This window comes from Leuciscus leuciscus (genome assembly GCF_965113295.1).
Source record: "Leuciscus leuciscus genome assembly, chromosome: 10".
In the NCBI taxonomy this organism is placed as follows: Eukaryota; Metazoa; Chordata; class Actinopteri; order Cypriniformes; family Leuciscidae; genus Leuciscus; species Leuciscus leuciscus.
The window spans coordinates 29,742,019-29,768,586 of NC_138734.1; the positions used below are offsets into that span (position 1 = coordinate 29,742,019).

Below are 26,568 nucleotides of genomic sequence, written 5' to 3' on the forward strand. Positions count from 1 at the left end.
ATTTTCTGCAGTGCTTGATAATGAATAATTCATCCTGCATCATACAACAATAACTATACCTCATTATGCTTGTTGATTAACTAAATTATAGACTTATATTGATGTGATCCAAGCCATAAGGACCACAATATCACAGACTAACTTTTGCCTTGGACAAGTAGACAACCACCTTAGCAACTACCTAGCAATGCCTCAGTTACTAGGCCTATTTAAATTACTTTATCAACAATATGCCGTAGCAATGGCAGCCATCTTTGCAATGTTCACTTTAAGAAAATGTAAAAATCCAGTTTAAGTTAGACCTTTAAGGTCTCTGTGTTGTTGAAATAGACACCTACACAAAAATGTACTTTGTAAAATAAAAAAAAATAAAAATAAAAAATGCTGCTCACTAATTGCCTAACCAGCAGAGAGCAGTGTTGTTTTACAGGTTCTGCCTTATGGGAAACCGTTATTGGTTTGGTTATTTTTTATGTAATATTGCAGGATTTATTATAAATTATTTATTCATGCACATCATTATTTATTTATTTAATTAGCTACTGTTATTTCGTCTTCTGATGACGTTTACTGGCGCGAGTGCGGAAAACCTGTCACACTGCAGAGCTGCCAACTAGACCTTATTCACAGCAGCGCCATCTTTGATTTTTAATGGGAATAAAAGTGAGGCTGTGAGGGACAGACATGCTTCTCTTCAATGGGCTGCACTGTTATTTAATGTGTTTTTGGATTGTTCTGCTCATGAAACACTGGAAAAATATCTTTCAAAACTATCCCTCACAGCCTCACTTTCATACCTGTCATGGTGCTGCTCTTAACTCTTTCCCCGCCAGCATTTTTTTGAAAAGTTGCCAGCCACCGCCAGGGTTTTTGACGATTTTCGCTAAATTTGAATGGCCCACAGAATATTTTGTTCTATGAATATATGAACATGCTACATATCAAAATAAAGATCTGAGCGTCTGCTTTAAAAAAAATAAAAATAAAAAAAAAGGTATCAGCCACTTGAACATAGATAGGTTTTGTCAAAAACACAACATTCTGGACAAAAAGCTGAGAAAAAGGCATTTTTATCAAACAAGTGCATTTTCAAGCAGAATGCATTCAGATGTCTTTTCCATCATATATAAAACCTTCCAAAATAAATTACAATTATAAATAAATCTAAAATATATAAAATTTAGGCACTGTAATTTGCTTTTGAGTGGTACACTGAGTAACATTTCCCAGGATGTGGAAACATTTCCCCCTCGCTGTGTTCTACCTGTAAATAATTATATGAATAATTGGAATTACTTTCAATAAAAAAGACATAGATACACACACACACACACACACACACACACACACACACACACACACACACACACACACACACATACATTATATATATATATATATATATATATATATATATATATATATATATATACACACAGGTGAAACTCGAAAAATGTGAATATCGTGCAAAAGTTTATTTATTTCAGTAATTCAACTTAAAAGGTGAAACTAATATATTATGTAGACTCATTACATGCAAAGTGAGATATTTCAAGCCTTTATTTGTTATAACTTTGATGATTATGGCTTACAGCTTATGAAAACCTTTTCACAATATTCTAATTTAGAATCTGGGGTTTACATAAGATGTAAGACATAATCATCAATTTTTGCACGATATTCTATATCTATAGTTCCACCTGTAAATACATATTACAGTGTGGTAAATGTGCACAAAGAGAGAAACAATTTGGGCATTACACGCTCATATTTATGCACACATGCCACACAAATAGCCTACATGCACACTCACACAGAAACATTATAGTGTTTATATATATATATATATATATATATATATATATATATATATATATATATATTATCCAACATTGTGCATAAAGATATTTCTGTGACATGAACATCTCTCTCACTAACTACTTCGTCCCGATCAGATTCAGAATGATTAAATAAGGAGTGATCGGACTCCGAGTCCATCAACACCTCCAGTACTTGATCAGCCGTAAACCTCTTCATTTCAGATATTTTGACCTAACGTTACATTCTCGCTACTCCATTCATGTTTGAGCCGATCGCAGTCGGTTTCTTTGGTCAAAAAGTTCCGTACTCTTTCAGAGCATGCGCGCGGGTCTTCCTTACCGTATACCAACTAAAACACGGATACCCGGAAAATTCCGTGTTTGGCGGGGAAGCGCTTTTTCATAAAACCCGGAAAATTCCGTGTTTGGCGGGGAAAGAGTTAATAAGGTCTCAAACAAAAGAAAAACTCCAAGGCACTCTCCTGGAATATTAAAAAATGCCTTTATTTTATGGCATAGTCAAAAGAGACTTTTAAAATGACTCCAACGCGTTTCAGCACACTGGCCTTCGTCAGGGAATCAAACAGCTGTAAAGGGTTACAAGTGTCTTTATAGTGGAAAAACATACTGACCAACTCTATTACAAAAAAGAAGTGGTCCCACACTGAAAAATGACAGAGTGGTTTTTGCGACAGCATATAGCACAGAGGCAGAAATAATTAAACAGATAGTTTAGAACAATTGGAGTATCATTCAGAGTGATACAACACTAAGGGAGACTTTCAAGGAACCACCTTTAATCAGTTTCAGGAGATGTCCAACTTTACAAGACAAATTAGTCCATAGTCATCTTCAACCAAATGACCAACGAACTTGGTTGAAAACTAAACCAAAGGGGTCCTATAAATGTCATCACTGTAATCACTGTACTAATGTTGTCCAGACCAAAACTTTTAAAGACTGTATCTCTCAGAAAGAGTACACTATCAATCATTTTATAAACTGCAAAACCACATTTGTTATTTACAAGTTGGAATGCACAGAATGTAAAGTCTTTTACATTGGTAGAACAAAAAGACGCTTTCAGGATAGATTGGCAGAACACAAATATGCTATTCGTATGAGTAATCTCAACTATCCTATGGCCAAGCATTTTCTGCAGCATAATAGTAACCCATCAACTTTACAAGCCTATGGAATTGATCATATCCCCATGTCGATAAGAAAAGGTGATAGACAGCGCCAACTCAATCAAAGGGAGGCTTTCTGGATTTTTAAATTACAGGCCACTAAATATCCGGGTTTAAATGATGAGCTAGATTTAACGGTTTTTCTGTATTAAAAAGCCACTTGTAACCCTTTACAGCTGTTTGATTCCCTGACTTAGGCCAGTGTGCTGAAACGCGTTGGAGTCATTTTAAAAGTCTCTTTTGACTATGCCATAAAATAAAGGCATTTTTTAATATTCCAGGAGAGTGCCTTGGAGTTTTTCTTTTGTTTGAAATCTACTCTACCTCTTCCAAAGAGCACCTCTACCAAGATAAGTGAATCCGGGAAGCGCTCCTGATCTACATGTTTTAAGTTAATAAGGTCTATTGAGACTCTTTACACGCTCTCACGTCACATATACATTTTCTCACGCAGAGAAAAATCGCGAAGAGGACACTGACACCGACACACAAGACAGAGCAGGTAACTTTTCATATGAAACAAATATGAACCTCTCAAATTATGTCAATTTTATTAAGAAATTCAAACAATTAATTCCATTTTGGCGCTTGTAAATGTGACGTGACAGATCGCTGGCGCCTCAGTTCAAGCGCTACGTGAACCGATCATCTCTTACTCTTACTACTACTAGTTAAAGGTATAGCGGAGGATTTTCCCAAATTTTAGAAAAGAACCGCCCTCTCCACTTTTTGAAAAAATGCACATGCGCAACACTCTACCTGCTCCCGAGAGGGAACGCCTATTAAACGTGTGCACGAGAGACTGCTAGCATCGCTAATCATAGCTTACATTAACTTTTACTAGCAGTGATTTTAAATGGATTTCTCCAAATAGCATGCCAAACTTTACCTGTCGAGTAGAAACTTCGCGACTGAGGCATCAGTGGGAAGCTCAACCTGTGCTTTTAGCGCACGCCAGCGTGTGAAATATTCTCCCAAAAACACTCTGGTCTTGTTTCTTTCTTCAGAGGCCTTCCTCTTCTTGTCATACAATTCGTAGACACTTTTTCTCTTGCAACCCTCAGACATTTTGAAAAAACCCGGTGAGAACGGCGAGCTTCAATGAATGGCTGAAACCGTAGCTCACCACACATAATACACCTGAAAGTGTGCATGTGCAGAAAGCGAAAACCACAGGGACGAGCACGTACGACGGCCTTATAAACATATCACCAGAATGATTGACAATTAGGAGGACCAATAGTCTTGATGATCCACCCAGAAAAAGAAAATCCTCCACTATACCTTTAATAGTAAATAAACACGAATGAACAATACCTATGTTGAAAGATACAGTACAACTTACCGAAATGTATATGCCTCATACATAATATCGATCAATCTGTGTGGCGTGGCCTGCCGAAGCCATACGTTAAATGTTAATATATCCTGCTTCCTTTAGGACTTAGTCTAGAAAAAACTAAAAATGTTTGTTGCAAAATGGACCCGTGGAAATGGTCAATAAAACAGCTGGAGAACATATGTCACATAACGTTACATTTACCTCAGGAAAGCCCTACGTTAGCTAGAAAAAAATTGCTAAAGAGAGGAGTGTTTTGCTAAATTTTGCACCAATGCTATATTTTCTAAATGTCATAATCATTTGTTAACAAACAAGTATTCATTACTTCAATGAGCTCATTGTTTCTGCATTAAATTATTACATTGTTTAAATTAATACATTTTTAGCTAACTGTGACTTATATGTACATTTCTGAAATACTTAACTTAGTTACCTAACAGATCACTAATATGGACTCATGCACTTTCTGTAAAGCTGCTTTAAAATGATGTGTATTGTGAAAAGCGCTATACAAATGAACATGAATTGAATTAAATATCATGTGCACTATATTAACATATTATATTTTTACTTATATCATTAAAATATTATTAAATTGTTATTATAATAAAAACGCATTATATTTATATTTGAGTTGTTATTTTTACCCTTTATCTATTAACATGTAACTACTGTACCTAATATTTATCTAAATGAATCGATATTGAATCAAGATCGGAATCAAATCACAAGAATTGAATTGAATTGAAACCGGTGAAATTTTAAATTTTAAATTGAGCAATAATAAAAACAGTGGCCTTACCAGTCATTGTACCATGTTGAAACATGTTGTCACTAAAATGGAACTTAATAAAAATCTGTTTAGTTACCAAATGTTTTGACAATCACAATACAATACATAAAAAAATTTTTTTTTTTACATCCCTTTCCACAGCTTATATTGTCGGGAGTTTTTGTCAACTGAAATTTATTGGAAATATATTTTTCCAGTGTTTCATGAGCAGAACAATCCAAAAACACATTAAATAACAGTACAGCCGATTGAAGAGAAGCATGTCTGTCCCTCACAGCCTCGCTTTCATTCCCATTAAAAATCAAAGATGGCGCTGCTGTGAATAAGGTCTATGGCTCTCAATTAGAGCACGCTGCAGTTCCATTTTTCACCACAGATTTACATTGGAAAACTGTGGGGCGCTGTAGAGCTGGGCAGGGCTCAGGCACCCGCTTAGCTATTATTATACATGCCTGCCGAAGCCATACGTTAAATGTTAATATATCCTGCTTCCTTTACGACTTAAAATAGTCTAGAAAATCCTAAAAATGTTTGTTGCAAAATGCTGATCACATTTACAATTTATAATTGATTCATTTATAGAGGTCTATGTTTTGGATGAATATTTTGGTGGGGCAGATACAACCATACAACCTAATGAGGAGCTTGCTTTTTGCCTGAATGTTAAACTCTGGATTCTATGCAAGAACTATGGTGACTTTTCAGGACAATGTTTTTCTTTTTTTTCTTTTGTGTTGTTAGGTTCATTTCTATTAAACTTTAACTACAAAATATGTTTCAATAATTAAGAGCATTATATTGCATGTTATATTGCAATATAATGCTATATTAATATTGTTAAACGCATTTACAGTATATTCAAAAATATCAATTATTATTTGTTTCTGTCATTAATTTATTCATTAATTAATTTGTTTAATGATGCATTCATGCTTTTAATGTGCTGTAGCCTGGAATATTTTGTATATTTTATATAGAAATACAATACATTGTATCTCAGTGTGTTAAAAATATGATTAAAAAAAAAATACAAATACAAATTATTCCTGCTGTAGAAAATGTTGTGGCACCAAGATAGGCTAAAAGGGGGCCCTTGGGTTTGCTATAGCCCCAGGGCCCTATGTGTTCTAAATGTGGGCCTGGTGCTGAATGTACCTTTTCCTAAGAGTTACACCAACAACACCCGGGGGTCGAATAAAAACACTTTTAAAAGCGCTGACCTGTTTCCTCAGCCTGTTTGCTCATAAAGCGAAGGTGTTAAGCACTGTTTTTATGGAAAGAGACGGGCCTGTTTAGCTGGAAAGTGGCTTTCGGGAAGACACTCTCCACAGGGAAGCGGCAATAGATTTGAGTGGTATGCTGTCACCTTTTGTTCAGCACCTACAGCCTGTTTTCCTGAGTTAACCTGGGGTTTTATAGGACTTCGGGCCCGGACACTACAGGGAAAGTGGCAAAGCTAATTAGCAGAACAGTGGCATGGCTGGACAAACCAGTGCCGTTTCTGTGAAAGGGTGTAGTGCCAGTCTGCGACCACTGGGTGGCGTTGGTGCTACATCAATGAGACCGTTCTAACATCCGCTGATGTTTTAAAAGTAGCTATCTGAATGATTCGTTTTTAACAGCTTGGTTCCTCTCTTTCTTTATTAAACCCATGCAATTTATGTATCAGCCAGCAATGGAAAGGAGTAATGCACTTTGATCTCTCTCTTCTCCGTTCAGTGTGAAGGTTGACGCTGTGTTTATTATGCTGAAGCTCTGTAGTGTGTGTCGTGTTGGCCTTGGCTGGGTTTTAATCAGCGATCTGAGCTCAGGGTCAGCAGCCAGTACCCTGCAGGGGTGGCATTGCTAAAATTGAAGGTGGACAGATGAGTTAAATACAAGCTACACAGCTCAGCTGGATCACATACGATAAGAGCTCAGCTCTTCACACAAGGACGAAGAGCTCAGGTAATAGCAGATCCATGTATACTTTGCATCCGACACCAGTGCTTTTTGCTCTCAGTATACCATTCAAAAGTCGCCTTATTTGCTCATTGGTTGGATTTGTTTGATCAAATATAAAAGTAATATTGTGAAATAAAATAGATGTTTTCTATTTTAGTATGTTAAAATGTAAATTTTCCCTGTGATGGTAAAACTGCATTTTCAGCATCAGTAGCCTACTTAGTCTTCAGTGTCACATGATGCTTCAGAAATCATTCAAATATACTGATTTGGTGCTCAGTTATTAATAAGTGTTCTTATCGATGTTGAAAAGAGTTTTGGCTGCTTAATACTTGTGGGGAAACTGTGCTACTGTTTTTTTTTTGTTTTTTTTTACATTATAATTGTTAATGGATACATTACGTCATTACTGTCACTCCAGATCAATTTAAAACTGTCACAAACTGCTCTGACACAGAGGGGTTGGATATCTAAATGCAGCTTTATTAGGGTAATCCAGATGAAGTAGATTCAAACAATCAAAATAATAACAGGCCAGAAAACACAGGCATACAGGATTGGACTGAAGACCTTCTCAGGGGAGCTGAAGACCACCATAGCGGGGCAGATGACTACCACAGCAGAGCAGACGGGACTGAAGATCCCCACGGCAGAGCTGAAGACCACCACAGCAGAGCAGACGGGACTGAAGATCCCCACGGCAGAGCTGAAGACCACCACAGCAGAGCAGACGGGACTGAAGATATAATTATCAATAATTATCGATATCGACCGATATGAAACACTTATAACATGATGCATTTTCAGCCATATCGCCCAGCTCTACATTATTGTATTAATTTTTGGGGCGAACTATTCTTTTATAAAGTAACTATGGTCAATTTAGATTTTACGTTGACTTTAAATGCTAAATGCAAATTTTAGGCAAATCCAATCATTTTGTCTTCTTTTTTGTCATCATCATGGCCATCAGCATTGTTCTCATAATGCAATTATCTATCATAATTGGCTGTCATTGTAATGAAAGTTATTATCATCATAACCATTGTCACTGACACACTATTCTTCTGCCATATAATGTTCTTGCAGTTCTAATGGAAAGGGTAGGACAGCGATTCTTGTTCTTGATTGGCTGGCAGTACAATGAGATGCAGTTCAGATAATGAATCAATCTTGTTGTCCATATTTTCTTTTGTACTTTAATAATCTCCTGACACTTGCTGTTGAGAGTTTTATATATTAGCTGATTAGTCTGAGACAATGTGTCATTGCTGCCTAAAGAAGATCATAAATTGCGGCTCACTGCATGTGTCGCATCGTGTGGCCCATGGTATGGCAAATCAAATAAAGTCTTCAGTCCAGCATGGAATACTCCAGATATAAGAAAAAAAATTGGCGTTCTTTTCTTCCTTGTTTGTACAAAGGAAATCTCTTTAGGAAATAACACATTGATGTTTTGAATTGTATATGCCAGAATAGTTGCAGGTGGTAGGGGGAGGGGCTTTCTTAATCTAGAGAGCATTTGATTGGACAAACTTCTGTGCAGTGCACAATGAGTCATCAATATTTGACTGTAAACTGTAAATTTTACATCTGAATTTTGTCAACATTTAGGAGCACATCTCTCAGAAAGAAAAAAAAAAGGTACAAAAGCTGTCACTGGGATGGTACCTTACACTTCACTTCAAAGACTTCAAAGGTTTCTTGGTCTTCTCCTGGACTGAAGCACTATCGAGTTACCTATCTTTTTTACAGAGTAATATCAAATACATTGTAATTAAAAAACAAAAGATTGCACATAAAATGCCAGATGGCTGCCACAATCCCGATCTCAGACCCTGTTTACACTTGGTATTAAGATTTGTTTTGGTCAATTGGATCACACGTAGACAAGGGAGACACATACCTGTTTACACCTGGTGTTTTAATCCGTCCACTAAATATCCACTTTCAACCACTTCTGTCCTGATTTCTTCGAGGGGAGTGTCTATTGGCAGGTAAATGTATGTGGGGGTTTTTTTCCAGATCTTTCCATCTAATGGAAAAAATAAGCTCGCGCAATTTACAAATGAAGGCACCCAGAGACGACGGAAAAACATACAGAGAACAGCAGATTTGGTTTCTGCTCCGACAGCTGCAAAACCACGCTGTGAGTGCATATTAGAAATCAGGAATGGTGAGAGGACATTGTGCATATTTCGTCTTTCAACCAAACTCTCCAGCCAATAAAGTTTAAATCCTGTCTGGCTATCTCGCTTCCCATAATGTTTGCACATTAGGTCAGTAGGCGGAGAGTAGGCGGTCTTTTGCACCTGTTCGAACACATTCGACCACATGACTGTCAGATGCTTTTTCGACTACCTCTGGAAGTGGTTGAAAGTGGACAAGCTCATAACGTTTTAGACCCCATTTACACCTGTATTTAGCGTTGTCCACTTGTGATTCAATCGACCAAAATCTTATTACCAGGTGTAAACAGGGCCTCAGAGTCATACTCGCGGGACTGGGTAGTGGGTGTGGCTGAATTATTGCACCAAGTGAGAGTGACAAATAGAAAAAGGTATTTCGTTCTGGTGCTTAGATTCCGCCCACTGGAATGCAGCTTCACTTTAATTCAAATCTTTTCAACACGCAAGCAAAGCTTTTAGACTCGCAAACAATGACAGCCGTACAGAGGGCAAATTTGTGCATGCGTGATGAAAACTACACAAAGAAAAACAAATATTTACTAGCACTGCAAAGAGTTTTGTTAACAATTACTTTAAGAAGCCTTTAGAAGCCTTTTTGCTCTCACAACCATTTTGTTTGATTGCATAAAAAAAGACACAAAGGCAATTCCATAAAACACAGGCTATACTTTTCAGCACAATGTTAACCTCACAAAACTTTAAATCCCAACAGAACATTCAACAGTAACCGATATCTCAAGATCTCAGCAGAGGATAATTAAACAATCTAAAAACAGCATTTCCAGCTTCACTTATTACAAATCAGATTTACTTTATTTTCATATAGGCTAAGCAAAAAAAGTTCTAATTGAGAATTAACATGTTTATCTTGTCGTCACCATTATGGTGATCGATGTTGTTATATTAGGGCTCTTGACCAATTCGTTTTTCTCTGGCTGCTGTGCAAAATTTTTAATGTGTGATGATATATCATATTATAGACGACATGTTCCAAAATTAAATAATTGGCTTTTATATTGTAATTCTACTAAATCTAAATTAAATCATTAATATGCTTCTAAATATTTATTTATTTTGTTAATTAGTTAAAGCTTTTGTCTACACTATCAGTGCTAGATGTATAAATCTCAAGAGAAAAAGTTTTTTGTATTCTGCAGCTTCCCTTGTGTCCACTTTGCAGCCCCAAGTTTGAAGGGGTAATCCTACTATGGCTACAACCCACCTACCTGCCTTAGTTAGTTAGGACTACTTGGCGAAGAAGATTATGTCACCTAATGAAATACTCATAAGCCAAGCTGATAGTAGGCCTATATCATTTCCCTCTTAACTCACAAGAATGTCTAACAATCTTACAGCATAATGAACGGATTGGACTTTCATCCTTCACAGTAGAGGGAACCAACAGTTTTCATTTATTTGTATTTTTGGCAGATGTCTGTTTTGTGACAGATGTCGTATTTTATTTAGCCTATTTTTCTCTGTAACTTTTTTACTGTGTTGATAGTATCATGATAAGACAAAAATAACATTTAAAATTCTTGTATAGCCAACATTTTATATGTGTTATTCTCAATTACTCTCTCTTTCTTTGGGGAAAATTTAAATGTGGGATCGGTTGGGTCTAAGCATTCAGTCTAAGGCCCCGTCCACACTACTGCGTTTTAGTTTAGAAACGGAGAATTAAAACGAATACGATCTCCGTCCACACCAGCGTTTTAGCTGCGTATTAGAACTGATCTCCGTCCACATTAAAACGACTGAAAACGCGGATCACGTGACCATTCACCAACACTGGGCATGCGCGTGCCGGTGTAAACACAACTTCATTGATAAAAATTATCCCACCATGCGCTGGTTCTTCCCGGGTTAACCCAAACCCGACGCTCCATGTACGGTCGGTAGCCTACCGCCGCTGCACACGGGAATTGTCACAGATCGCTCGAATAATAGCTTGCCTCCGGCGCATGTAGGCAGTTATAGCATTGTAAAATGCAGAATTTACTTGCACAACAGCTGCTAGCAAAGATATACGCCATGACTGATGACACCCAATCATAGAGCCGAGCGTGAGCCTCTACTACTTCATCGTTTCTAAAGTCCTCCATTTTGACCCGTCCACACTAAAACGCCCTCCGGAGATTCAAAACGAAAAACGGGTCTGCAGCGTTTCTAAACTTCTCAGTTTTGGGTCTCCGTTTTTGCCGTTTTAGTGTGGACGGGAGGTGCAAACGTAGCAAAAGGTCTCTGTTTTTAAACGAAAACGCAGCAGTGTGGACGGGGCCTAAGTAGATAGTGGGTAAACACATAGTGAATTTTAAGTGGGAGCGGGAAGGTGCGAAATAGAACCTAGCGGGAGCGGGACAAAACAAATAGTCCCGCGCAGACCTCTACTTCACAGTCTCACGTCCGTTCACATCAAATTTGTTCACAAAATGTTGTCTGCTCTGTCTAAAGTCTATGCTGTGCTTGACATAAATATAACATAGTGTGCTGCTTGGTTCATCATGTGATGTTTTCCAATGACCTCCTAGACATTAGTGCCCTTCCAATTTCCCATCATCCCGCTTTGGGAGTCGACATGTAGGCTCTGCCTTCCAGCTGAATTCGGTGAGCATTCACTCCTCCGTCTCTGTTTGTTTCTACCTGTCCGATGCTCTGAGGTGTAAAATAATATCAGATATGTGCCGTCTAAGGTTGAAAACATCCACGTTGATATTGAACGGAGTAAAATCAATATGTGTCGAGCACGAGTATCTCAACCCGAGACCTCAGGCATGCTTTTGAATGTGTTGTGGGCGCCAGGCGGAGGATGAATGTCAGTCAGCAATCAGTCGTCATGGAGACTCAAAGGCCAGGTGGCAGGTCATCACGCAGCCAATCAGGACTTAATGATGTGTGAATGAGACTGACCGAGTCATCACTCTATTAGCAAAGAAAAAGGTCTGGATCCGCTGCATCAACATGGAAAGTAGCAGTGAACTGTGGAAATTAATGTTTTAACCAAATGTAGACATCTGTAGTCCGGTTTTATGAATACTCCATGGCACCAATATAGCAGGGAATTCATCTGTCAGACATGTTGAAATGCCAGCTGTTATGAATGTCCTGTGGCCTGAATCATAATTTATGACCTGCCAGTCTGTGCGGTTGAGTAGAATCTATTGCCACGAAGACATACAAATGGACTCAAAATAAGTGCAAGATTACATGAATGAACATTTATCTTTTATATTTATCACAATTGCTTATTATTATGTCATATTAACACAACCTTCGATTTATTACACTGGTTTACAGCCAAAATGCTTCTGAAATAAATGTAGTCAAACTTTACTAATTCTCTGTCACCGTGAATGAAAATTTCGCTTAAAATTGTTGATTGGCAGTAGTTTTCAAGATTGGGTCCATATCCAACCCTCGACTTGGGAATGGCGGAGGATAAGTGAGTCATAAAGGGAAAGGATCTCAATTTAAACTAGAAATGACTAAAATACATATTTGACTGGATCTATAAATAAAGCTATGACTGGGTTTGGACAGTACTTGATTTTTAGGCAAAACAACGAATGATGCAATCTGAAGCTGGTATTGTGTCATACATGATATGAATTGTATCATATTATTCCTTGAAATCATGGATTGCAATCATAATGAAGCTTTCATTACTTTGCTGATCAATACTTTGCCCTATATCAGCTTTAGAAATCATACAGCAGGGCTGCAAAACTCAATTCCTGGAGGACCACAGCCCTGCAGAGTTTTGATCCAACCCTGCTCCACACAAAGTATGTTCTAGTGTGAATGTGTGTAAAATGAATGTAATCCGGAAGTATTAAATCTGCCATGTTGTCATTATCATGTGACCTACCAGCGCCAGTTATGTCGCTTCACTATCGTTCATAAATCATCTCCCGTGGCCCCATGGGATAGTAAAGTGTCCATCATATACACACTTTAGAATCTTGCTGGAAGTAATAGGTCATCCAGGCCCTTTTGCCTACTCTTTTATGAGTACTGTGAATTCAGACATACCTCTTTTGTCACATACTGCTTTTCGCCTGCTATATAGTAGGAAAGTATGCGATTTCAGATGCAGCCATAACTGTAGTTTTCCCCCCAAAAAAAGGACTCAAGGACTTGAGTTTAGGGTTGAAGCTAAACTCTGCAGGGCTGTAGCCCTCCGGGAACTAAGTTTTGCACCCCTGCTGTATGATTTCAAAAGCTGATGCCAATTTGTTTAGCAAAGTGATATAAGCTTAATTAGGGCCCGGGCACCGATGGTGTGAGGACCCTATTGGAATTGCTCCGTTTATTTTGATTGCAATCCATGATTTCTAGGAATAATGTGATGCACATGCTCGCTTATTTGTCAGTGTTTGATTTTGCAAAGGGACATATTTCTGTTCAGCCAAAGTGAGCAGAGATGCCTTGTACTTGTGTGAACAGTGCAGATGACATCAAATGGAGCAAATTGAACCCATTAATGCTTGTAGACTATTGTTGGACAATGGTAAGAGATGCTCCATTTAATGAATACAAGAGACGAGCCAAGAAGCGCCAAGTAGACATTGAATAGGACTAAACTATGTATATAATATTTTTTTTTGTCTTTTGTTTCATAATAAATTTGATTTATATAACCCTTTTGCTGATTTTTAAAGTGTTACATAAACAATACAAGGTGACATACTATCTACATAACATAGACATAAAATAAAAATGAATTAAATATCTTGGAAACCGTAGCCAATCAGTTGTTTTAATTGTCATGTTTGAATTCAGCATATACACATAATAAATAGCATATTTTATCTCTCAAGAAGATGACTTCTAAAAAATTGATGATAACATTTTTAACTGTAAGTTCATACTTTCAACCACTTTTAAAGCAGTATCAGTCTTGAATTTGTTAGCATTTTTTCTGACATATTTTACATAATGTATGCACTAATCCTAAACAGGCATAGCTCATATGGAATAGCCTAAACGAGATGCAAAATCATTTTCCCTGATCATTCTGTTAAAATTGTTGAGAAGAATCATTGTCTAAAAACAACAACAACAAAAATTATATAAATATACATATACTGTAATAAACATTATGCATAAAATGCTCCATGCAAAAACTTGAAATATTCTCTTTAAATTGTCTCTTTTACCTTCACTTGATGCCAAGGTAAGTCAATCTAATATGATAATTCTATTGAATGATAATTATGTTAATTCTAAGAACAGCTGATTTATGATTTATCCGTTTTGTAGAAGAAGAGATGAAGAACAAAGAAAGTCAAATATCTCCCATAACTATTCTAGTTCATCATGTGACCTAAACACCCCCAAGGGTCAGACCACTAAATATTATTATGTAACTTAAATAAAAAATTTTTTTTTATTATTATTTATTTAAGGTTTGCAAATGTATTTGACTCTAAATCTAAAGTTTAGTTTTTTTAGCACTGTGTTCTTTGAAACTTTCTTATTCACTGTAAAGCAGTCTAACTTTAGACGAATAAAAAAACTCAATAGTCCCAAATTATGTAACATTTTTCCAGTGTTCTGAAGAGGAGCATGCAATATAATAATTCCTTATTGTGCTCTTATTTATAAACTCTTAAATGAGATTTGGAATGAGGAGGACAATAATGATGTTAACAGCAAGGACAGGTAGGACAGGTAAATTAATATAATGTTAAACGTGTAGGACAATGGCCGACAGCTTGAGATCTAATCTTTTTATGTTGTCTTTAAACACCTGTACGGCTATCAGACGGACACAAATGAAGGTCCTCTTGACAAGAAACAGTAAATGACACTATAAATAAAAATGAAGTGTTCTTGTGCTTCAGTTGTCAACAATGGAAAGTAGTTTCTGACAGAAGGTGTTATGTGAGAAATAAGCACTTCAAAACAGACAGATTACATAACGCTCTTAATAACGTCCAGTCCTTGTCAGTGTTAATCAGAAAATGTCAACACAATCTCATGAAAATGCGTATCTGTAGCACAAATTGTATTTATCAATTTATAATTGCAATTTACACGGACAAAAGAGTTTTTACGTGCATATGATATGCACTGTAAACCCCTTGGGGAGGATTAGTGGTGTGGAGTACATGCGTATTACACGCCATATAGTGTGTATCATATGCACGTAAAAAAAATTTTTTTGCGTATAAATTGCACGATAAATACAATGTGTGCTATAGATTTCATGAGATCGGGCTGGAAATGTACCACATTGTATATGCATGTATGTACAGTATGTATGTGTGTATGTATGTAGGAGTTTTTTATGTGAAAAACACTTCCATTCAAACATCACTGCCCTTTGACCTCTGATCTCTAAGACCAGTGGTTAGTAGTTCAGGGCTCTTTCAGAGTTGTACTGTATGACGAGCTAAACTTGTTTAGTTAATTAGCCATTGAATATGGTTTACATACAGTATACTTCATTAGATGCATTAGAGACAGGTATGATAGTAAAACACAAAACATCTGACTAATTTTGTTTTTAAAGTTATCATAATCTTTTTGTGAACAAATTATCTGTGCATGTTTAATTTTTCTTTAAATGTTTTGACCTTGTAATGTTTAATCAATATGTCACCAAAATCTTAACAAAATCACCGGCCTACATTTTTTTTTCTCTTTTGATATTCTGTTACATTTGGATGTACATCAAAAAAGCGCAGGTTGTGTTTTTAAAATAGAATACGTTTTTCAAAAAGCTGCTTTTTCCAATGAATAGCGGCGTGGCATAAACCCCCCCACTGATTTTGTTGTTGCATTGTTTTAACAATTCTTAATTCTAATGAATTGGTTCTTCTTAAATGGTCCTCTTTCTCCTATTATGTAGCACTGGATAGTTCAAATCATTATAGTGGATCAGTTTGTTTTAAATTGTCCTCCCTCTCATATTCGCATACTCTCATCAGAGAGAATTTAATTCTAGTGAACCAGTTTGTTTGAATGGTTCATGTAAATGAACAAATTTACAACAACAGTGCTCTGATCTGAGTTCCTTGATGGCATTTTCGGCTCGGAATATTTAACCTAGTTAAATGCAGCTGTTCATAAACTTAAGTTTTAGAGTTGCCGTGTATTATAGTTTTCCCTGTTCAAGGTCACTTTATTGTCATTCAACCCTGGGGGAGTGAAATTGTGTTTGCATGTCTTGGCAAAAATAATATTGTATAAATGATATCTAAATTATGTAGTTTGAAACTCGTAGTATAGCCAACAATTTTTTTCATAGTTCCCAGTACTTTGAAATAGCTTTGCAATCTACAGTATCAAACTTCCCCAATGCTGGTATGCTGTTACAAAACAAAACCTTTTTATTTATTTATTTATTTATTTATTTATTTTTTTTTAGTTGAAATTGTTGGCTAATTGTGATGAGCAGACAGAAAAAATATGTCTTGGCTCATTAGATTCTAAGCTCAAAGAGAATATTTTGGTGTTATGGAAAGGGCCCCGTCTCATTAAGCATTTTTATGTGACGTTATTAGCCCGCACCAATTCTCTCTGCACAGATTTGTCCCCTTTCTGCCCCACTGTGAGCTCTAATCACCCAGTCTCTAAACCCAAAGCACTAACATCCAAACGCCAGATCTGAAGGAAGCACTTACTCAGCTATAATTATGGTAAGAGTCCTACAGCATTGCTCTCTTCCATGCTCTTCCTCTCCAGCAGGGGCCTCAGGGCACAGCGAAAGTCAGATTGTTCGGAAACAGCGAGGAGTTGCAGAATTCCCGCCTGGATCGCCTGCAAGAGGCTAACTAGCTCTGACAGTGGTGGGGTCATCTCTGAGGTCTGGCCATCAGCTGGTGCCACACCTAATGCAACCTGAACACTTTGGGAACGGGAGTCGACTGCAGAAATTCTCTTCCTGTGATACTCTCACTGTCTTCAACATGCATGATGAGAGAGTTTATGCGTAAACATGGGATCGGTAACTGTAGAACAAGTGTGTATATGTGTGCAAATATGGCCATCTTCTATAAACAGACTGCAACCAATTCTTCAGACAAGGAGTTAATGCAGTATGGATGGCCCGTGGCTTTGGGATCATTAAGGACATGTTGTTAGGAAAGATATTGGCTCTGTCTTCATAACTAGATATTGAGGGTAAATTCACCCTTTGTTCGTGTCAGGTGTCTGAGAGCCATTTACATGAATATTGATGTAAACTATCTCTAACCCCAGGAAACTGACCTAGAAACTTCTTAGGAAGTTTGTTTTAAGCCTGCAACACATGCTCACAAATAGCATTATGAATGTTAAGCACATAATATTCATTTTTTTGTGCATCATGTTAATTAGTTTTGTGCATAATCATACGAAGGTAATGATGATATGCAAGAAATTAGGTGCATATGACAGGAGGGGATCATAAACAGAGGATCATAAACTACCAAGGTTTCCTCAGTGTTCTGTTCGAAAATGTACCCTTGCAATGACATGTGAAATTACAACAAAAAATATAACACTTTCATATTCTATAAATGGATGTAGGCTGAGGCTGTTTAATCAAATTAATCATGATTGGTGTTTTTTTCGCAGTTAACATGATTAATCTAACATGATGACATTACATGTTCTATTGATGCTGAAGACAAATTCCAGAGCTTAAAATAAGCTACTTCATGGATGTAATTATGACAGAAGACATGATTTGTAGATTTGAATTTAGGGCAAATTTACTTTGAACTACATTTTTACATTTGAAAGGTGATCCTTGCAAACACAATGTGATGGTAGGGTTTTTGGGTGATTGCTAGGGTGATGCTAAGTGTTAAGTGCCAAAGCTCAAAAAGAAGAATCCGGAGATTGAAAATACAAAAGTATTTTTTTAAATAAAACCTATTTATCCTGAATAAATAACAGGAACTTAGGAGACTGCATACCACACATGAACAAACGAGAACTGAAAAGGAGTAACTGAAACATGGGGCTTTTAATTCACAGGACAAACAAAGAAAACTAGACAGACACAGGCGAAACTAAGGCTACGTTCACACTGCAGGGCTTAATGCTCAATTCCGATTTTTTGAAAAAAATCGATTTTTTTGCAAGGCCGTTCACATTTCCAATTAAATGCGACCTTTTGTGATCTCCTGTGTGAACGTGAAATGACCCAGAAGTGACCCGCATGCGCAGAAGAGTACTCAACGGTCAACGACGTCACTTGTTGTTTGCGGAAGTAGCTAAACTTTAACTGTGACTCTCTCTCACACACACACACACACACACACACACACACACACACACACACACACACACACACACACACACGAGCGCGCGCAGCGACCGTTACACAAGAGGCAGACAGCAGCCGCTGACCTATCTAATATCAGATTCAGCACAAATAAGTTAACATAACGTATATATAATGGCCGTGGGCTTTTTTTATTATTTTTTTATTAACGGGCTCGTCGAGGTCGACCCGTTCGGCAGATTTACCTCAGCTCGACGAATATGGAGTCCGTTTTCAAACCGACGACTACTTCAACGCAGAATTATGACGTTTTTCGCGTATCAATGACGTGCGGGTCGGATAAATGCGACCTGGCCGTTCAGACTGAAGTCGCATTTGAAAAGATCGGATATGTATCGGATTTGGGACCACATACCCAAGTGGCCTGGGTCGCATTTGAAAAGATCGGATCTGTGTCGTTCAGACTGTCATGAAAAGATCAGATACAGGTCGCATAGGGGCAAAAAAATCTGAATTGGGTCGTTTCAGCCTGCAGTGTGAACGTAGCCTAAAAGATGGTGATGATTCTAGGAGGATTCTCATGATTTCAACAGAATGACACAATATATTTTTTCATACATGATATATAGAACTTTACTATGCACTACTGTACACCCAAAGTGCACCCCTCAACCACCAGTGTGCAGGATCCCCTCGGATGATGCAACGGCAGCCACAGTACAATGGCGCCAATGCGCTCACCACAGACCAACTATAGGTGGAGAGGAGAGAGAGAGTCATAGAGCCAATTCTAAAGATGGGGATTATTAGGAGGCCATGATTGAAAAGGGCCAATGGAGGGAATTTGGACAAAACATGCGGTTACGCCCCTACTTTTTACGAGAAGTGCCATGGGATTTTTAACGATCACAGAGAGTCAGGGTGCCCAAAGCAACAACCTGTACTTGGGCCCCCCGAATACCCCAGCGGTCAGTGACTCTATACGCAGGTTACATTGTTACACCCGTAGGCGAAGTCATTTTAATCAATCATTCAACCGATTCATTCAAAAATTATGATTCATTTAGGAGTGAAACAAGCGACTGAATGTAGTCATTAGAACTAGTGAGTTTAATGAACTCTAACAAATGCTCAAGTGTATTACTGCAGTAAAACAATTACAATATGATTTTTCTAGGCTGGGTTCCATAAAAACAGCACAGTGTTAATAGAACATGAACTGAGACCTCATCACAAGTAAACAGTACCACTTTTAGGGCAAGGGATAGTCCAACTGTAAAGAGAACTTTTTGAATTGGTTCACTTTTTTCCCTCTCAAAAGTGTCTTGAGTTTAAAAGAATCATAAAATAAACTCAAAAGTGAACCGAAGTGAAAAGAACTCAGTTTTCTTTGCATTCACAAAATACTTTTCACTCTTTGCTTTTGTGATATTGCAAAATTTCTCTAAATTGCTAATGACAAACATTTTTCTAAAATGTGAAAAATAACCAAAAAACCAGTAGGTATTGTCAGACTTTTTTGTGCTAGTCTATATGCCAAAATTCCTTCAAACCATTTTCAGACCACTGAAACTAGCCAAGATCAATCTCAATTGTAACGTCTTTGTCCGCAAGGGTTTGCTGTCAAGAACCGACTTCAAAAAATCTGCTTTTCAACACGCTTCGAGCCTCTTTAATTGAGCCCGGGAACTGAAGGGCTACAATACAACATGCTCTCAAGGATGGATGTATTGGGTTATTTCAGACATAATCACACAGCATTTCATAACCTTAAGGTGAATTGTGCAAAGAAATGTTTTGTACCCAGATGCACTGAGCTTCCCATTCAAGAAAAGTCATTACGTTCAAGAGCACTTTATGTAATATCATCTCATTACAACCACTCTTGTTGAAGCAGATTCTTTTTTCTAAACAAGGTTTACAAACATGCATTTAACGTTTTCAGATGAAGAGCTGAGTCATGAGCCATACCACTGACCCATTGTGACTATCTCTCTCACAACCCGTTTCCTCTGAATGACAGTTGCATCACCCAGCATACATCTGCTGTATAGCTGTACCTCTGCTGGAGCTGACATCAGCAGTGCCTGTAATCATTGGACGAGGCGTTCGCTTTCTTGATGAAGTTGGCACAGAGATGCATAATGCGCTTATAGGGAGGAAAGGCAAGATTAGCCCACCTCTTCCACAACATCTTTGATTTCAGCATGCCAGCATGCGTGATGGTGTGTGCTCAACATGTATAATCACATGTCTAAACTGAAATTGTGTGCATGTGGATGCTTTTTATGCGGTGAAATGCAGTTTAAAGCGGCAGTTGTTGCATTATGTATTAGCAAGTAATTCCAGGGCACAACAGTTCTTCACAGATGTAAATATGGCACTGATTCTCAAGGTATTCAAGAGAAGAAATGATTATTGGAATTGAATTTGGGGCTAGATTTTTACATTTACATTTTTACATGAAATACTAGATTATTACATTTTCTGAAAACATAAGTGGTGCTTGGAAATGCAGAAGTTGCCAAACAATCTGATGTTTTTTAATGGTTTATAGCTGATTGCAAAGGTGTTGTGTGTGATGACTGGCCTATGCATTCCCCTATGAAAATACAATATATTTTTCCATATATGAATGATCAGTATATTAAATGGTTTAACAGTATATTTGAAAATATACAGAATAATATATTGTGTTAATATATTACAATATATTGAATAATAAATAGGGAATTGCTGCTTTTCATGTATTGAAAAATATGTGACAATATATTTACTAAAATATCATAATGTATGTAATTTTATATTCAGTAATACACTTCATAATATATGGATGTATATGCGATCAGATGTGGTACTGCATGTGTAATATATTGAAGATATATTTACTCATTCAACAAACACATTTCGTCCCCTTGGAATTATAAGGTTCTATCTGACATTTTTGTCAAAATTTTGTTATTCACATATTCTTATTCAGTGACCACTTCTTTACATTATGTGATGTTGTTTTTTAAGTTGTGTACATTTTGGAACTTTTTATTTAGAAAATAAAAAGGTTCTTTCTACACAGTCGAATGGAATGCAAAAACTTTAAAGCTCAATATCTCAAAACCAGTCGGAATGCAGATAGAACCTTATAATTCCAAGGTGCCGATTTATAGAGAAATATATAATGTAATAGATGTATAATATATATATATGTATATTTATTTGCATTATAAATGTTTCATATTTTCAAGCTAGATAACAAAAGCACAAGCATATCTGCATGTACTAAAGTTTTTAGCCAAGAGACCATCACTGTGTTGAGCAGTGCACAGCCATTATTTTTAAATATAGTAATTATTGTCTTAATTATATTCTGCCAATTGTCAGCCGAACCACAGGCTCTACTCTTCAGCACAATGGTAACCCTAAAAACTTAGACATACCAGAAAACTAGTGCTTATATTTTTCAATACGCTGCAATATATGCATTGACCATGTATATATATTAATATATTAATATTTATAAATGAAGACAAAATAACATTACATGTGATATTCACAAAGTTGTATCCTTTATTGTGTACATACGTATATTGCACGTTCCCATATAAATGTGAATGTATGTTCGCACATATTTATACACACATTCACAGAATGAGTTACAACAGATTTCTAGTTACCAGCATGCTTTGCTCCTGACTGTTAAAGGAGAGCAAATGTTAAAATTAAGTGTTATTTAATGTGTTTTGCTCAATATTAGGGGAGATCTGTTAGTGTTTAATGTTCTATTATTTTGGGAATTTAAAAGGTTTCCCGTAATGGAAATGGATTAATGTAATATATCGCATTCAATTTTGCAGTATTTTCCAATATATTTTTGTTCCGCAAGGGTTAGTGGTGGCAATTTTCAGAAACTCGTTCTGAAGAGGTGCTTCTCAAATGGAAGGCTGCATCCTATGAGGCCGTGTCCTTCCTAGTCCAGTCCTTCAGAGGCTTGTAGACTAGAGTCCTCCTCAGAATGAGACGTCTTGTACTGTAAGTGCGCATAGCTACGTCACAAATGTTTCTTTTTTTTTGCATTACGTAGTGAAATCGGACAAGCTCAGTGCCAAATCATTTTCTGCTAATTCTTTTTTTGTGTTTTGGAATGTGTGCAAAGGATTGTGGGTGATTGGTGGACACGAAAGATAAACCTGATGCATCCTTCAGAACAGGCTGGATGAAGGACACGAAACGATGCTTGCCTTCAAAGGATCCTTTCAATTGAGACGTCCTTTGATGGAGCTTGATGACGTGGCAGCCGAGATATGCAGCATTACTAGGACTCAGCTTTCCAATTGAGAAGCACCCAATGTAACATTATAGGCGATGACAAGTGACTGTGTTAATGAGTCGGTTGATTGGTTCATTCAACCAGTTAGTGCAAAAATGCTGATTTATTCAGGAACAAAGTGTTATAAGGCATGAACCGAGCTAACCAGCTACGAGGCGAATCACAATAACATTTAAAAAATGTATTTGAAGCAATACAAGTATTCAGAAACGGACAAAAAGACAATGTTCAAGACTGTGTACTTAATGAAGAAATATAAAACTATTCGTTTAAAGTTGTTGATTATATCTATAGAAACAATGTATTGTCATATATATATATACTGTATATATATACTGTATATATATAGCGGGGGAAATAAGTATTGAACACGTCATCATTTTTCTCAGTAAATATATTTCCAAAGGTGCTATTGACATGAAATTTTCACCAGATGTTGGTAACAACCCAAGTAAGCCATACATACAAAGAAACAAACACAAATAAGTTCAGAAATTAAAGGTAGGGTAGGTAATCCTGTTCAGAAACACTTTTTTTTATACTGGGTGAAATGGTCCTTCCATCCTGATAGTAGTCAATACATTATGTGTTTAGAAAAAGGAATGAAAAAAACTCTGACCAATCACTGCCATTCGGTGCGAATGTAAAGAACCAATCAGGTGCCTTCATGTCTCGTGCCCGCCCCGAGCCCCACTGCGCGCGCTGCCCGGCGTGCACTCATCACATGTCACCGTTCCCGGAAATATTCAGCTCAAAGCACCTGCATATGCAGTCAGCGAAGGCAAACAAGGCAAAAACTACTTCCTCGGACCCTGCCCGCACTCTTGAACGACCTCCTCTGCTTCGCCCTCAACCCCGGACCTGTCCTCGAGCCGACGATGCGGTACTTGTCTCCGGACTCGGAGTGTACGTTAGTCTTCATTAGAGTCAACAATGTTTTCATCATGGAAACTCTTACATGCAAAACACCGTATATGTTATGAATCTTACACGAAATTCATCTTCATCACAGTGTAACTGATGGTAATGGAAAAACGTGTATCAATGCAACCTGTTTTTAGTTTTGCCTTATAAATATAGCTCGTTACCGAATGAAACTTTACCATTATCGATATGCTAGCTTGATAGTGAGTACTAAAATAAATCTTATTTGTTTATATTCATAGTGATAAAGTTAGGTATTTTATTACATGTGATTCTGACATGATGTCACTGTATGTACTGCGCTCCTTCCTCTCCACTCGTCTCAGGTAATAAATGCGTCTTGTTCCAGCCTGAGCGTTTGGCGTCGCGCGTTCATGTGTTTTGGGGGCGTGGCTTTGGAAGGAGCTCAGAAGGGAGGGGGTGGAGTGAATGGAAATAATGAGCTGTGTTTATTGCAGATTAAAAGGTCTACAGTCACTCGATTTTTATATTTTCTTTTTCAGAGTACTTACATTTTAATTATGTATTGGTATATAAAGACAGTTTAAACAAATTTGGAATGTTTTTTTTTTAGAAAAATGATTACCTACCCTACCTTTAAGTTATGTGTAATAATGTGAAATGACACAGGGAAAAAGTATTGAACACATGAAGAAAGGGAGGCACGAAAAGGCATGGAAAGCCAAGACAACTGCTGAAAACTTACAGTAATTAAAAAGCAATCCAGCCCCCTGTCAGTGGAAATTTATAACAGCTGGTTCAGTCCCATATGATGGCCTACAAAAAGGTCTCATTGCCAAGGTGTCACACAAGACACATCTCATGATGGGTAAAAGCAAAGAGCTGTCTCAAGACCTTCGCAACCTAATTGTTGCAAAACATAATGATGGCATTGGTTATAGTCGCCATTCTAAGCTTCTGAATGGTCCAGTGAGCACTTTTGGGGCCATAATACGGAAGTGGAAAGACAATAATTTCACCATAAATTTGCCTCGACCAGTGCTCCTCGCAAGATTTCTGATAGAGGAGTGAAAAGAATAATCAGAAGAGCACCTTTGGAAATATATTTACTGAGAAAAATGATGACGTGTTCAATACTTATTTCCCCCGCTGTATATATATATATATATATATATATATATATATATATATATATATATATATATACACTTTAGTTTCAAAAAGTGTGGTGGTTTCCTGTATACCTTAGAGCTGGTTTAACTGCCAGGAATGAGAGTTTTATGAAGTCTCCATAGAGTTCCCGGAAGAAGAGAAGCCAACACACCTAAATTACTCCTTTGTTAATTCCTCTACCCGTCTGTCATACACCCCAAAGGGATTTGAGAAACAATGGCTCCAAAGCAACCGGAGCCATTTCCAATCCTGTGTCAGGTTTCAAACACACCTGCAGCAACTTATAATATTGCATTTCACACTAATCACATTTGTCATATATTCCCAAGTACTTCGTTCTGTGACTAAGCCACCATAGCTTCGCCCAGCACCGGATGTGTACATCTGTGTGTGTGAGAGAAATTGCAGCTAGTTTTGACTTTTGTGGTGACCATTCCTTCTGTGAGTTACTTCAGAAGGTATTGAGTAAGTCTAATGGGTGCTCAAGTGTATTACTGCGGTAAAACTATACACCTCTGCTTCTTGGAAATGCTCTTAGAGATATCTGAGTGACTGATAAAGTGCTTTTAACAGAGCAGAATCGCGGTAAGTATGGACTGAAATCATATTATAAGGCATCAGAGTTCTTAATCTTGATAGATTTTTCTGATGTTCATTTCTTCTGCTCACTATACTGTATGAGGACATGCACAAAAACTGATCTTTATGGGAAGACTGTATATGCATTATAAAGTTATACATAATCAGTGTTGGGACGTTACTTACTCAAAGACTGCTAACTTAAAATAATAGTTCACCTTAAAATTAAACATCTGCAGTAATGGAAAACATACTGTATGTTGTCATGACTTACTGATCTTTTTTAAATTTTTTTTTACATGTTTTACTAAACATAAACATCATGCATTCATATAGATCATATATTAATAATATAATAGGTATGGGAACTGAAAACCAGTTCCTTTAAAAAAAAGTAGTTAGACAGTAGTTAGTGGTTGTTTATGAGACAATGTGTATTGTACCTGCTTTTAAATTTGTTCTGGAAGATATCAAAATGGAATCCTAAACAATGTTTGTAATGCCTTATAATACACATTGCAATTCATATCTTCTCATAAATAATTAATGTTGATGGAAATGTGATGGAAATAAAAATGTTGTTTGGATTTTGTTGCTAATAATTTAATTAAAATTGTAATAGAGGAAATGGAAGCCAGTTGAAATGAATGACGTTTATGTTCCAGTCTCTTTGATTGACAGAAGAATGTTTACATGAGGCATTTTTCTTTTATCTTGTGCCTCTTAAATATGTTTTCTGTTTCTCCGCTCAGCGAAGCGTGAGCAACACATTTTCAGCCAATGAATGCAAAGTGTGTATGTGTGTAATCAAGTCTGTCAAGTATCTCAGCATCCTTCTCGGCTTGAATCACACGAAAACAACATCACTAAAATCAGACACTAATCAAGGCCTCAAAAACCAGATGAGTTAATCCTCCAGTGAGTGGCTGTCTTGAATCACCCTTTTCAGAATATCAAAGCATCAAATGAGCGGTTTTATGCCATTATTATACTGTAGTATGCATTCATTGGACCTTATCTGTTTCACTGTTGTATTGCAGCATGTCTTTACTGTCTGCTTAAGTTGTAGCACTCGTTTGTAAAAAAAAAATCACATAATCCTAAAGAAA

The 26,568-nt window shown here is 37.0% G+C and overlaps 1 protein-coding gene across 1 annotated transcript in view; it reads right to left on the bottom strand.

Annotated features, from left to right (window-relative positions):
• LOC309507535 (uncharacterized protein) overlaps nucleotides 1-26,568 on the bottom strand; it is a 367,884-nt gene that overhangs the window by 61,354 nt on the left and 279,962 nt on the right. The window lies entirely within an intron of this gene.